The sequence below is a fragment of the Schistocerca piceifrons genome, chromosome 7 (genome assembly GCF_021461385.2).
Source record: "Schistocerca piceifrons isolate TAMUIC-IGC-003096 chromosome 7, iqSchPice1.1, whole genome shotgun sequence".
Classification (NCBI taxonomy): Eukaryota; Metazoa; Arthropoda; class Insecta; order Orthoptera; family Acrididae; genus Schistocerca; species Schistocerca piceifrons.
The window spans coordinates 93845690-93858935 of record NC_060144.1 but is presented as its reverse complement, the minus strand read 5'-3'; the positions used below and the strand labels follow the sequence as shown (position 1 = coordinate 93858935).

The 13246-nt window shown below is 50.2% G+C and overlaps 7 non-coding genes across 7 annotated transcripts; all 7 read left to right on the top strand.

Moving 5' to 3' along the window:
* The first annotated feature begins 1314 nt into the window (after positions 1–1314).
* Trnal-uaa lies at positions 1315–1398 on the top strand. The gene has a single exon. It is a non-coding gene; the product is annotated as a tRNA-Leu (tRNA).
* A 1788-nt stretch (positions 1399–3186) lies between these two features.
* On the top strand, positions 3187–3270 carry Trnal-uaa. The gene has a single exon. It is a non-coding gene; the product is annotated as a tRNA-Leu (tRNA).
* A 1788-nt stretch (positions 3271–5058) lies between these two features.
* Trnal-uaa lies at positions 5059–5142 on the top strand. Its single transcript has one exon. It is a non-coding gene; the product is annotated as a tRNA-Leu (tRNA).
* A 1779-nt stretch (positions 5143–6921) lies between these two features.
* Trnal-uaa lies at positions 6922–7005 on the top strand. Its single transcript has one exon. It is a non-coding gene; the product is annotated as a tRNA-Leu (tRNA).
* A 1788-nt stretch (positions 7006–8793) lies between these two features.
* On the top strand, positions 8794–8877 carry Trnal-uaa. The gene has a single exon. It is a non-coding gene; the product is annotated as a tRNA-Leu (tRNA).
* A 1779-nt stretch (positions 8878–10656) lies between these two features.
* Trnal-uaa lies at positions 10657–10740 on the top strand. Its single transcript has one exon. It is a non-coding gene; the product is annotated as a tRNA-Leu (tRNA).
* A 1779-nt stretch (positions 10741–12519) lies between these two features.
* On the top strand, positions 12520–12603 carry Trnal-uaa. Its single transcript has one exon. It is a non-coding gene; the product is annotated as a tRNA-Leu (tRNA).
* Positions 12604–13246: the final 643 nt, after the last annotated feature.

Sequence of the window (13246 nt, the reverse complement as noted above, 5' to 3'; positions counted from 1 at the left end):
AGATGTCCGCACGTCTGGAAACGTTCTCGCCGACTTGTGTGCCACGCTGACGACACGGGTTCTCGTCCGATCACCGAAGTTAAGCAGCGTTTTTGCGTGCTTAGTACACGGCTCGGTGGCTAACTAGGAAGTCTACGTGCTGTTGGATTCTTTAATTTTGCCTTTTCCCTTAGTTTTCGGTGTTGCTGCGCGGTAATGATACGGTCCAGCACGCTGACCCCTCTCTTGCCTCTCGGGACCCAAATTCGCGAACCTGCGGCCACAGTCAAATGAAAGGGTCCGTTGCGCGTTTGTCGAGTCGGTCTCTCCCAGTCGTTTCTAGCGCCTGTCCTCTACATATACGCCCATTTGCAAGCGTCAGCTTTCGCGTCAGCCGAGCAAAGTCGGGACAAGTCGACACATGGGGACACACGATGCTGTGAATCGCAATCCGCACTAGCCTACGCGGAGCTGGACGAGGGGCGAAGGAAAACCATTCGTAACACGACAGTTTGGAAATTCGACGATCGCGAGCGTTGGAAACACTCTCCTGAGTAAAGAAGACAACTTGCGTGCGGTGTCCGGGCTTCGAACCCGGATCAGCTACTTGGGAAGCAACCATGCTGACCGACACACCACCACCGCCTTCTGCTACGCGCTGCTTGCTCCGTGATGTGTCGCCTTCCCTCCTGGCGCCAGAGGCCGAAGGCAATCTCGCTGTAGGCGCTCAACGCCGAGTGGAAGGCGAGTACATCTGAACCCGTTTTCCTGGTGCTGCTAGGGCCATATACTGAAACTGAGCGCAGAACTAACTTTTACTGAAGAATCTGCCCTTTAATGCACATCAGGGCGAACACGAAATTTCTAATATGAAGTACTCACTGACAATCCAAAGACGCTTCAGTATGTATGCGTCGGTACCACCGGGGCAGTGCCTAAGTATTGTAAAGTGAAGGTCGACAGTTTGAGCCTCACAGGAAGTATTTCATTGGCTTCCCACGAGAGCGTTATGCACAGCGTGGCTGTTGCTAGGAAACGGCCTTATTTGCCGTTGGCTAATATCTAGTTTTCTTTGCATCAATGTGAAAATGTTCCTAGTACTAAATACAGTTTTGCTAGTTACAGTTCAAACTAGAAACGACGGAAGAAAGCGGTCCAACGCGCCACATTCGCTCCCGAAGGGGAGGGTGCATTTCCTACGCCACGTCTGACATAGCGTCTTAAATTTTCTAAAACTGACATAATTCCATCCTACCGAAAAAAGAAACAGATTTCGCAGTGAGGTTCTTTGAGATATTGCTAGAGAAGGAAGTCTCTGGAGCTCTTGCCTCGCACGTCAGATTGGCCGAGCGGTCTAAGGCGCCAGATTTAAGCTCTGGTTCCCATAAGGGAGCGTGGGTTCGAGCCCCACATCTGACAATGCATTTTAAACATTCTGAAACTAACATACTCCCGTGATCTTACAGAACAAGTAAATTATGCAGAATCACGCGAAGCAGATTTTACTAGAGACGACAGTGACAGACCGAGCGGTCGAAAAGAAATAGCGGAACATACTTTTCCCGCGTCGAGGTTTAGCTCTTCTTACGGACGTTTCCGTTGTTGTTGTGCTGTGGCTCTGGGTTCCAAGCGACAGCGAGAAAACCTCAACAGCAACGCATACGTGTTTAAAGGAATCGTAAGGCCTTAATAAAGATAGATGAAACGGTGGCTCAGGTGCTGGAGATGTGAAGCGGCCGTATTGCGTGGGCAGTAAGCTCACTAAGTTAGTGTGTCATGCTAACAACGGGAAGGCTATGGGTTAGATCCCACCAAGGGCTATTTCATATTGCTTCCCTAAAAGGCAGCGCGAGAGACTGCCAGGCAATTCCCAAGTGATCTGTACAAGGACTAAGATGTCCGCACGTCTGGAAACGTTCTCGCCGACTTGTGTGCCACGCTGACGACACGGGTTCTCGTCCGATCACCGAAGTTAAGCAGCGTTTTTGCGTGCTTAGTACACGGCTCGGTGGCTAACTAGGAAGTCTACGTGCTGTTGGATTCTTTAATTTTGCCTTTTCCCTTAGTTTTCGGTGTTGCTGCGCGGTAATGATACGGTCCAGCACGCTGACCCCTCTCTTGCCTCTCGGGACCCAAATTCGCGAACCTGCGGCCACAGTCAAATGAAAGGGTCCGTTGCGCGTTTGTCGAGTCGGTCTCTCCCAGTCGTTTCTAGCGCCTGTCCTCTACATATACGCCCATTTGCAAGCGTCAGCTTTCGCGTCAGCCGAGCAAAGTCGGGACAAGTCGACACATGGGGACACACGATGCTGTGAATCGCAATCCGCACTAGCCTACGCGGAGCTGGACGAGGGGCGAAGGAAAACCATTCGTAACACGACAGTTTGGAAATTCGACGATCGCGAGCGTTGGAAACACTCTCCTGAGTAAAGAAGACAACTTGCGTGCGGTGTCCGGGCTTCGAACCCGGATCAGCTACTTGGGAAGCAACCATGCTGACCGACACACCACCACCGCCTTCTGCTACGCGCTGCTTGCTCCGTGATGTGTCGCCTTCCCTAATGGCGCCAGAGGCCGAAGGCAATCTCGCTGTAGGCGCTCAACGCCGAGTGGAAGGCGAGCACATCTGAACCCGTTTTCCTGGTGCTGCTAGGGCCATATACTGAAACTGAGCGCAGAACTAACTTTTACTGAAGAATCTGCCCTTTAATGCACATCAGGGCGAACACGAAATTTCTAATATGAAGTACTCACTGACGATCCAAAGACGATTCAGTATGTATGCGTCGGTACCACCGGGGCAGTGCCGAAGTATTGTAAAGTGAAGGTCGACAGTTTGAGCCTCACAGGAAGTATTTCATTGGCTTCCCACGAGAGCGTTATGCACAGCGTGGCTGTTGCTAGGAAACGGCCTTATTTGCCGTTGGCTAATATCTAGTTTTCTTTGCATCAATGTGAAAATGTTCCTATTACTAAATACAGTTTTGCTAGTTACAGTTCAAACTAGAAACGACGGAAGAAAGCGGTCCAACGCGCCACATTCGTTCCCGAAGGGGAGGGTGCATTTCCTACGCCACGTCTGACATAGCGTCTTAAATTTTCTAAAACTGACATAATTCCATCCTACCGAAAAAAGAAACAGATTTCGCAGTGAGGTTCTTTGAGATATTGCTAGAGATGGAAGTCTCTGGAGCTCTTGCCTCTCACGTCAGATTGGCCGAGCGGTCTAAGGCGCCAGATTTAAGCTCTGGTTCCCATAAGGGAGCGTGGGTTCGAACCCCACATCTGACAATGCATTTTAAACATTCTGAAACTAACATACTCCCGTGATCTTACAGAACAAGTAAATTATGCAGAAACACGCGAAGCAGATTTTACTAGAGACGACAGTGACAGACCGAGCGGTCGAAAAGAAATAGCGGAACATACTTTTCCCGCGTCGAGGTTTAGCTCTTCTTACGGACGTTTCCGTTGTTGTTGTGCTGTGGCTCTGGGTTCCAAGCGACAGCGAGAAAACCTCAACAGCAACGCATACGTGTTTAAAGGAATCGTAAGGCCTTAATAAAGATAGATGAAACGGTGGCTCAGGTGCTGGAGATGTGAAGCGGCCGTATTGCGTGGGCAGTAAGCTCACTAAGTTAGTGTGTCATGCTAACAACGGGAAGGCTATGGGTTAGATCCCACCAAGGGCTATTTCATATTGCTTCCCTAAAAGGCAGCGCGAGAGACTGCCAGGCAAATCCCAAGTGATCTGTACAAGGACTAAGATGTCCGCACGTCTGGAAACGTTCTCGCCGACTTGTGTGCCACGCTGACGACACGGGTTCTCGTCCGATCACCGAAGTTAAGCAACGTTTTTGCGTGCTTAGTACACGGCTCGGTGGCTAACTAGGAAGTCTACGTGCTGTTGGATTCTTTAATTTTGCCTTTTCCCTTAGTTTTCGGTGTTGCTGCGCGGTAATGATACGGTCCAGCACGCTGACCCCTCTCTTGCCTCTCGGGACCCAAATTCGCGAACCTGCGGCCACAGTCAAATGAAAGGGTCCGTTGCGCGTTTGTCGAGTCGGTCTCTCCCAGTCGTTTCTAGCGCCTGTCCTCTACATATACGCCCATTTGCAAGCGTCAGCTTTCGCGTCAGCCGAGCAAAGTCGGGACAAGTCGACACATGGGGACACACGATGCTGTGAATCGCAATCCGCACTAGCCTACGCGGAGCTGGACGAGGGGCGAAGGAAAACCATTCGTAACACGACAGTTTGGAAATTCGACGATCGCGAGCGTTGGAAACACTCTCCTGAGTAAAGAAGACAACTTGCGTGCGGTGTCCGGGCTTCGAACCCGGATCAGCTACTTGGGAAGCAACCATGCTGACCGACACACCACCACCGCCTTCTGCTACGCGCTGCTTGCTCCGTGATGTGTCGCCTTCCCTAATGGCGCCAGAGGCCGAAGGCAATCTCGCTGTAGGCGCTCAACGCCGAGTGGAAGGCGAGCACATCTGAACCCGTTTTCCTGGTGCTGCTAGGGCCATATACTGAAACTGAGCGCAGAACTAACTTTTACTGAAGAATCTGCCCTTTAATGCACATCAGGGCGAACACGAAATTTCTAATATGAAGTACTCACTGACGATCCAAAGACGCTTCAGTATGTATGCGTCGGTACCACCGGGGCAGTGCCGAAGTATTGTAAAGTGAAGGTCGACAGTTTGAGCCTCACAGGAAGTATTTCATTGGCTTCCCACGAGAGCGTTATGCACAGCGTGGCTGTTGCTAGGAAACGGCCTTATTTGCCGTTGGCTAATATCTAGTTTTCTTTGCATCAATGTGAAAATGTTCCTATTACTAAATACAGTTTTGCTAGTTACAGTTCAAACTAGAAACGACGGAAGAAAGCGGTCCAACGCGCCACATTCGTTCCCGAAGGGGAGGGTGCATTTCCTACGCCACGTCTGACATAGCGTCTTAAATTTTCTAAAACTGACATAATTCCATCCTACCGAAAAAAGAAACAGATTTCGCAGTGAGGTTCTTTGAGATATTGCTAGAGATGGAAGTCTCTGGAGCTATTGCCTCGCACGTCAGATTGGCCGAGCGGTCTAAGGCGCCAGATTTAAGCTCTGGTTCCCATAAGGGAGCGTGGGTTCGAACCCCACATCTGACAATGCATTTTAAACATTCTGAAACTAACATACTCCCGTGATCTTACAGAACAAGTAAATTATGCAGAAACACGCGAAGCAGATTTTACTAGAGACGACAGTGACAGACCGAGCGGTCGAAAAGAAATAGCGGAACATACTTTTCCCGCGTCGAGGTTTAGCTCTTCTTACGGACGTTTCCGTTGTTGTTGTGCTGTGGCTCTGGGTTCCAAGCGACAGCGAGAAAACCTCAACAGCAACGCATACGTGTTTAAAGGAATCGTAAGGCCTTAATAAAGATAGATGAAACGGTGGCTCAGGTGCTGGAGATGTGAAGCGGCCGTATTGCGTGGGCAGTAAGCTCACTAAGTTAGTGTGTCATGCTAACAACGGGAAGGCTATGGGTTAGATCCCACCAAGGGCTATTTCATATTGCTTCCCTAAAAGGCAGCGCGAGAGACTGCCAGGCAAATCCCAAGTGATCTGTACAAGGACTAAGATGTCCGCACGTCTGGAAACGTTCTCGCCGACTTGTGTGCCACGCTGACGACACGGGTTCTCGTCCGATCACCGAAGTTAAGCAGCGTTTTTGCGTGCTTAGTACACGGCTCGGTGGCTAACTAGGAAGTCTACGTGCTGTTGGATTCTTTAATTTTGCCTTTTCCCTTAGTTTTCGGTGTTGCTGCGCGGTAATGATACGGTCCAGCACGCTGACCCCTCTCTTGCCTCTCGGGACCCAAATTCGCGAACCTGCGGCCACAGTCAAATGAAAGGGTCCGTTGCGCGTTTGTCGAGTCGGTCTCTCCCAGTCGTTTCTAGCGCCTGTCCTCTACATATACGCCCATTTGCAAGCGTCAGCTTTCGCGTCAGCCGAGCAAAGTCGGGACAAGTCGACACATGGGGACACACGATGCTGTGAATCGCAATCCGCACTAGCCTACGCGGAGCTGGACAAGGGGCGAAGGAAAACCATTCGTAACACGACAGTTTGGAAATTCGACGATCGCGAGCGTTGGAAACACTCTCCTGAGTAAAGAAGACAACTTGCGTGCGGTGTCCGGGCTTCGAACCCGGATCAGCTACTTGGGAAGCAACCATGCTGACCGACACACCACCACCGCCTTCTGCTACGCGCTGCTTGCTCCGTGATGTGTCGCCTTCCCTAATGGCGCCAGAGGCCGAAGGCAATCTCGCTGTAGGCGCTCAACGCCGAGTGGAAGGCGAGCACATCTGAACCCGTTTTCCTGGTGCTGCTAGGGCCATATACTGAAACTGAGCGCAGAACTAACTTTTACTGAAGAATCTGCCCTTTAATGCACATCAGGGCGAACACGAAATTTCTAATATGAAGTACTCACTGACGATCCAAAGACGATTCAGTATGTATGCGTCGGTACCACCGGGGCAGTGCCGAAGTATTGTAAAGTGAAGGTCGACAGTTTGAGCCTCACAGGAAGTATTTCATTGGCTTCCCACGAGAGCGTTATGCACAGCGTGGCTGTTGCTAGGAAACGGCCTTATTTGCCGTTGGCTAATATCTAGTTTTCTTTGCATCAATGTGAAAATGTTCCTATTACTAAATACAGTTTTGCTAGTTACAGTTCAAACTAGAAACGACGGAAGAAAGCGGTCCAACGCGCCACATTCGTTCCCGAAGGGGAGGGTGCATTTCCTACGCCACGTCTGACATAGCGTCTTAAATTTTCTAAAACTGACATAATTCCATCCTACCGAAAAAAGAAACAGATTTCGCAGTGAGGTTCTTGCTAGAGATGGAAGTCTCTGGAGCTCTTGCCTCTCACGTCAGATTGGCCGAGCGGTCTAAGGCGCCAGATTTAAGCTCTGGTTCCCATAAGGGAGCGTGGGTTCGAACCCCACATCTGACAATGCATTTTAAACATTCTGAAACTAACATACTCCCGTGATCTTACAGAACAAGTAAATTATGCAGAAACACGCGAAGCAGATTTTACTAGAGACGACAGTGACAGACCGAGCGGTCGAAAAGAAATAGCGGAACATACTTTTCCCGCGTCGAGGTTTAGCTCTTCTTACGGACGTTTCCGTTGTTGTTGTGCTGTGGCTCTGGGTTCCAAGCGACAGCGAGAAAACCTCAACAGCAACGCATACGTGTTTAAAGGAATCGTAAGGCCTTAATAAAGATAGATGAAACGGTGGCTCAGGTGCTGGAGATGTGAAGCGGCCGTATTGCGTGGGCAGTAAGCTCACTAAGTTAGTGTGTCATGCTAACAACGGGAAGGCTATGGGTTAGATCCCACCAAGGGCTATTTCATATTGCTTCCCTAAAAGGCAGCGCGAGAGACTGCCAGGCAAATCCCAAGTGATCTGTACAAGGACTAAGATGTCCGCACGTCTGGAAACGTTCTCGCCGACTTGTGTGCCACGCTGACGACACGGGTTCTCGTCCGATCACCGAAGTTAAGCAGCGTTTTTGCGTGCTTAGTACACGGCTCGGTGGCTAACTAGGAAGTCTACGTGCTGTTGGATTCTTTAATTTTGCCTTTTCCCTTAGTTTTCGGTGTTGCTGCGCGGTAATGATACGGTCCAGCACGCTGACCCCTCTCTTGCCTCTCGGGACCCAAATTCGCGAACCTGCGGCCACAGTCAAATGAAAGGGTCCGTTGCGCGTTTGTCGAGTCGGTCTCTCCCAGTCGTTTCTAGCGCCTGTCCTCTACATATACGCCCATTTGCAAGCGTCAGCTTTCGCGTCAGCCGAGCAAAGTCGGGACAAGTCGACACATGGGGACACACGATGCTGTGAATCGCAATCCGCACTAGCCTACGCGGAGCTGGACGAGGGGCGAAGGAAAACCATTCGTAACACGACAGTTTGGAAATTCGACGATCGCGAGCGTTGGAAACACTCTCCTGAGTAAAGAAGACAACTTGCGTGCGGTGTCCGGGCTTCGAACCCGGATCAGCTACTTGGGAAGCAACCATGCTGACCGACACACCACCACCGCCTTCTGCTACGCGCTGCTTGCTCCGTGATGTGTCGCCTTCCCTCCTGGCGCCAGAGGCCGAAGGCAATCTCGCTGTAGGCGCTCAACGCCGAGTGGAAGGCGAGTACATCTGAACCCGTTTTCCTGGTGCTGCTAGGGCCATATACTGAAACTGAGCGCAGAACTAACTTTTACTGAAGAATCTGCCCTTTAATGCACATCAGGGCGAACACGAAATTTCTAATATGAAGTACTCACTGACAATCCAAAGACGCTTCAGTATGTATGCGTCGGTACCACCGGGGCAGTGCCTAAGTATTGTAAAGTGAAGGTCGACAGTTTGAGCCTCACAGGAAGTATTTCATTGGCTTCCCACGAGAGCGTTATGCACAGCGTGGCTGTTGCTAGGAAACGGCCTTATTTGCCGTTGGCTAATATCTAGTTTTCTTTGCATCAATGTGAAAATGTTCCTAGTACTAAATACAGTTTTGCTAGTTACAGTTCAAACTAGAAACGACGGAAGAAAGCGGTCCAACGCGCCACATTCGCTCCCGAAGGGGAGGGTGCATTTCCTACGCCACGTCTGACATAGCGTCTTAAATTTTCTAAAACTGACATAATTCCATCCTACCGAAAAAAGAAACAGATTTCGCAGTGAGGTTCTTTGAGATATTGCTAGAGAAGGAAGTCTCTGGAGCTCTTGCCTCGCACGTCAGATTGGCCGAGCGGTCTAAGGCGCCAGATTTAAGCTCTGGTTCCCATAAGGGAGCGTGGGTTCGAGCCCCACATCTGACAATGCATTTTAAACATTCTGAAACTAACATACTCCCGTGATCTTACAGAACAAGTAAATTATGCAGAATCACGCGAAGCAGATTTTACTAGAGACGACAGTGACAGACCGAGCGGTCGAAAAGAAATAGCGGAACATACTTTTCCCGCGTCGAGGTTTAGCTCTTCTTACGGACGTTTCCGTTGTTGTTGTGCTGTGGCTCTGGGTTCCAAGCGACAGCGAGAAAACCTCAACAGCAACGCATACGTGTTTAAAGGAATCGTAAGGCCTTAATAAAGATAGATGAAACGGTGGCTCAGGTGCTGGAGATGTGAAGCGGCCGTATTGCGTGGGCAGTAAGCTCACTAAGTTAGTGTGTCATGCTAACAACGGGAAGGCTATGGGTTAGATCCCACCAAGGGCTATTTCATATTGCTTCCCTAAAAGGCAGCGCGAGAGACTGCCAGGCAATTCCCAAGTGATCTGTACAAGGACTAAGATGTCCGCACGTCTGGAAACGTTCTCGCCGACTTGTGTGCCACGCTGACGACACGGGTTCTCGTCCGATCACCGAAGTTAAGCAGCGTTTTTGCGTGCTTAGTACACGGCTCGGTGGCTAACTAGGAAGTCTACGTGCTGTTGGATTCTTTAATTTTGCCTTTTCCCTTAGTTTTCGGTGTTGCTGCGCGGTAATGATACGGTCCAGCACGCTGACCCCTCTCTTGCCTCTCGGGACCCAAATTCGCGAACCTGCGGCCACAGTCAAATGAAAGGGTCCGTTGCGCGTTTGTCGAGTCGGTCTCTCCCAGTCGTTTCTAGCGCCTGTCCTCTACATATACGCCCATTTGCAAGCGTCAGCTTTCGCGTCAGCCGAGCAAAGTCGGGACAAGTCGACACATGGGGACACACGATGCTGTGAATCGCAATCCGCACTAGCCTACGCGGAGCTGGACGAGGGGCGAAGGAAAACCATTCGTAACACGACAGTTTGGAAATTCGACGATCGCGAGCGTTGGAAACACTCTCCTGAGTAAAGAAGACAACTTGCGTGCGGTGTCCGGGCTTCGAACCCGGATCAGCTACTTGGGAAGCAACCATGCTGACCGACACACCACCACCGCCTTCTGCTACGCGCTGCTTGCTCCGTGATGTGTCGCCTTCCCTCCTGGCGCCAGAGGCCGAAGGCAATCTCGCTGTAGGCGCTCAACGCCGAGTGGAAGGCGAGCACATCTGAACCCGTTTTCCTGGTGCTGCTAGGGCCATATACTGAAACTGAGCGCAGAACTAACTTTTACTGAAGAATCTGCCCTTTAATGCACATCAGGGCGAACACGAAATTTCTAATATGAAGTACTCACTGACAATCCAAAGACGCTTCAGTATGTATGCGTCGGTACCACCGGGGCAGTGCCTAAGTATTGTAAAGTGAAGGTCGACAGTTTGAGCCTCACAGGAAGTATTTCATTGGCTTCCCACGAGAGCGTTATGCACAGCGTGGCTGTTGCTAGGAAACGGCCTTATTTGCCGTTGGCTAATATCTAGTTTTCTTTGCATCAATGTGAAAATGTTCCTATTACTAAATACAGTTTTGCTAGTTACAGTTCAAACTAGAAACGACGGAAGAAAGCGGTCCAACGCGCCACATTCGTTCCCGAAGGGGAGGGTGCATTTCCTACGCGACGTCTGACATAGCGTCTTAAATTTTCTAAAACTGACATAATTCCATCCTACCGAAAAAAGAAACAGATTTCGCAGTGAGGTTCTTGCTAGAGATGGAAGTCTCTGGAGCTCTTGCCTCGCACGTCAGATTGGCCGAGCGGTCTAAGGCGCCAGATTTAAGCTCTGGTTCCCGTAAGGGAGCGTGGGTTCGAACCCCACATCTGACAATGCATTTTAAACATTCTGAAACTAACATACTCCCGTGATCTTACAGAACAAGTAAATTATGCAGAAACACGCGAAGCAGATTTTACTAGAGACGACAGTGACAGCCCGAGCGGTCGAAAAGAAATAGCGGAACATACTTTTCCCGCGTCGAGGTTTAGCTCTTCTTACGGACGTTTCCGTTGTTGTTGTGCTGTGGCTCTGGGTTCCAAGCGACAGCGAGAAAACCTCAACAGCAACGCATACGTGTTTAAAGGAATCGTAAGGCCTTAATAAAGATAGATGAAACGGTGGCTCAGGTGCTGGAGATGTGAAGCGGCCGTATTGTGTGGGTAGTAAGCTCACTAAGTTAGTGTGTCATGCTAACAACGGGAAGGCTATGGGTTAGATCCCACCAAGGGCTATTTCATATTGCTTCCCTAAAAGGCAGCGCGAGAGACTGCCAGGCAAATCCCAAGTGATCTGTACAAGAACTAAGATGTCCGCACGTCTGGAAACGTTCTCGCCGACTTGTGTGCCACGCTGACGACACGGGTTCTCGTCCGATCACCGAAGTTAAGCAGCGTTTTTGCGTGCTTAGTACACGGCTCGGTGGCTAACTAGGAAGTCTACGTGCTGTTGGATTCTTTAATTTTGCCTTTTCCCTTAGTTTTCGGTGTTGCTGCGCGGTAATGATACGGTCCCGCACGCTGACCCCTCTCTTGCCTCTCGGGACCCAAATTCGCGAACCTGCGGCCACAGTCAAATGAAAGGGTCCGTTGCGCGTTTGTCGAGTCGGTCTCTCCCAGTCGTTTCTAGCGCCTGTCCTCTACATATACGCCCATTTGCAAGCGTCAGCTTTCGCGTCAGCCGAGCAAAGTCGGGACAAGTCGACACATGGGGACACACGATGCTGTGAATCGCAATCCGCACTAGCCTACGCGGAGCTGGACGAGGGGCGAAGGAAAACCATTCGTAACACGACAGTTTGGAAATTCGACGATCGCGAGCGTTGGAAACACTCTCCTGAGTAAAGAAGACAACTTGCGTGCGGTGTCCGGGCTTCGAACCCGGATCAGCTACTTGGGAAGCAACCATGCTGACCGACACACCACCACCGCCTTCTGCTACGCGCTGCTTGCTCCGTGATGTGTCGCCTTCCCTCCTGGCGCCAGAGGCCGAAGGCAATCTCGCTGTAGGCGCTCAACGCCGAGTGGAAGGCGAGCACATCTGAACCCGTTTTCCTGGTGCTGCTAGGGCCATATACTGAAACTGAGCGCAGAACTAACTTTTACTGAAGAATCTGCCCTTTAATGCACATCAGGGCGAACACGAAATTTCTAATATGAAGTACTCACTGACAATCCAAAGACGCTTCAGTATGTATGCGTCGGTACCACCGGGGCAGTGCCTAAGTATTGTAAAGTGAAGGTCGACAGTTTGAGCCTCACAGGAAGTATTTCATTGGCTTCCCACGAGAGCGTTATGCACAGCGTGGCTGTTGCTAGGAAACGGCCTTATTTGCCGTTGGCTAATATCTAGTTTTCTTTGCATCAATGTGAAAATGTTCCTATTACTAAATACAGTTTTGCTAGTTACAGTTCAAACTAGAAACGACGGAAGAAAGCGGTCCAACGCGCCACATTCGTTCCCGAAGGGGAGGGTGCATTTCCTACGCGACGTCTGACATAGCGTCTTAAATTTTCTAAAACTGACATAATTCCATCCTACCGAAAAAAGAAACAGATTTCGCAGTGAGGTTCTTGCTAGAGATGGAAGTCTCTGGAGCTCTTGCCTCGCACGTCAGATTGGCCGAGCGGTCTAAGGCGCCAGGATTAAGCTCTGGTTCCCGTAAGGGAGCGTGGGTTCGAACCCCACATCTGACAATGCATTTTAAACATTCTGAAACTAACATACTCCCGTGATCTTACAGAACAAGTAAATTATGCAGAAACACGCGAAGCAGATTTTACTAGAGACGACAGTGACAGCCCGAGCGGTCGAAAAGAAATAGCGGAACATACTTTTCCCGCGTCGAGGTTTAGCTCTTCTTACGGACGTTTCCGTTGTTGTTGTGCTGTGGCTCTGGGTTCCAAGCGACAGCGAGAAAACCTCAACAGCAACGCATACGTGTTTAAAGGAATCGTAAGGCCTTAATAAAGATAGATGAAACGGTGGCTCAGGTGCTGGAGATGTGAAGCGGCCGTATTGTGTGGGTAGTAAGCTCACTAAGTTAGTGTGTCATGCTAACAACGGGAAGGCTATGGGTTAGATCCCACCAAGGGCTATTTCATATTGCTTCCCTAAAAGGCAGCGCGAGAGACTGCCAGGCAAATCCCAAGTGATCTGTACAAGAACTAAGATGTCCGCACGTCTGGAAACGTTCTCGCCGACTTGTGTGCCACGCTGACGACACGGGTTCTCGTCCGATCACCGAAGTTAAGCAGCGTTTTTGCGTGCTTAGTACACGGCTCGGTGGCTAACTAGGAAGTCTACGTGCTGTTGGATTCTTTAATTTTGCCTTTTCCC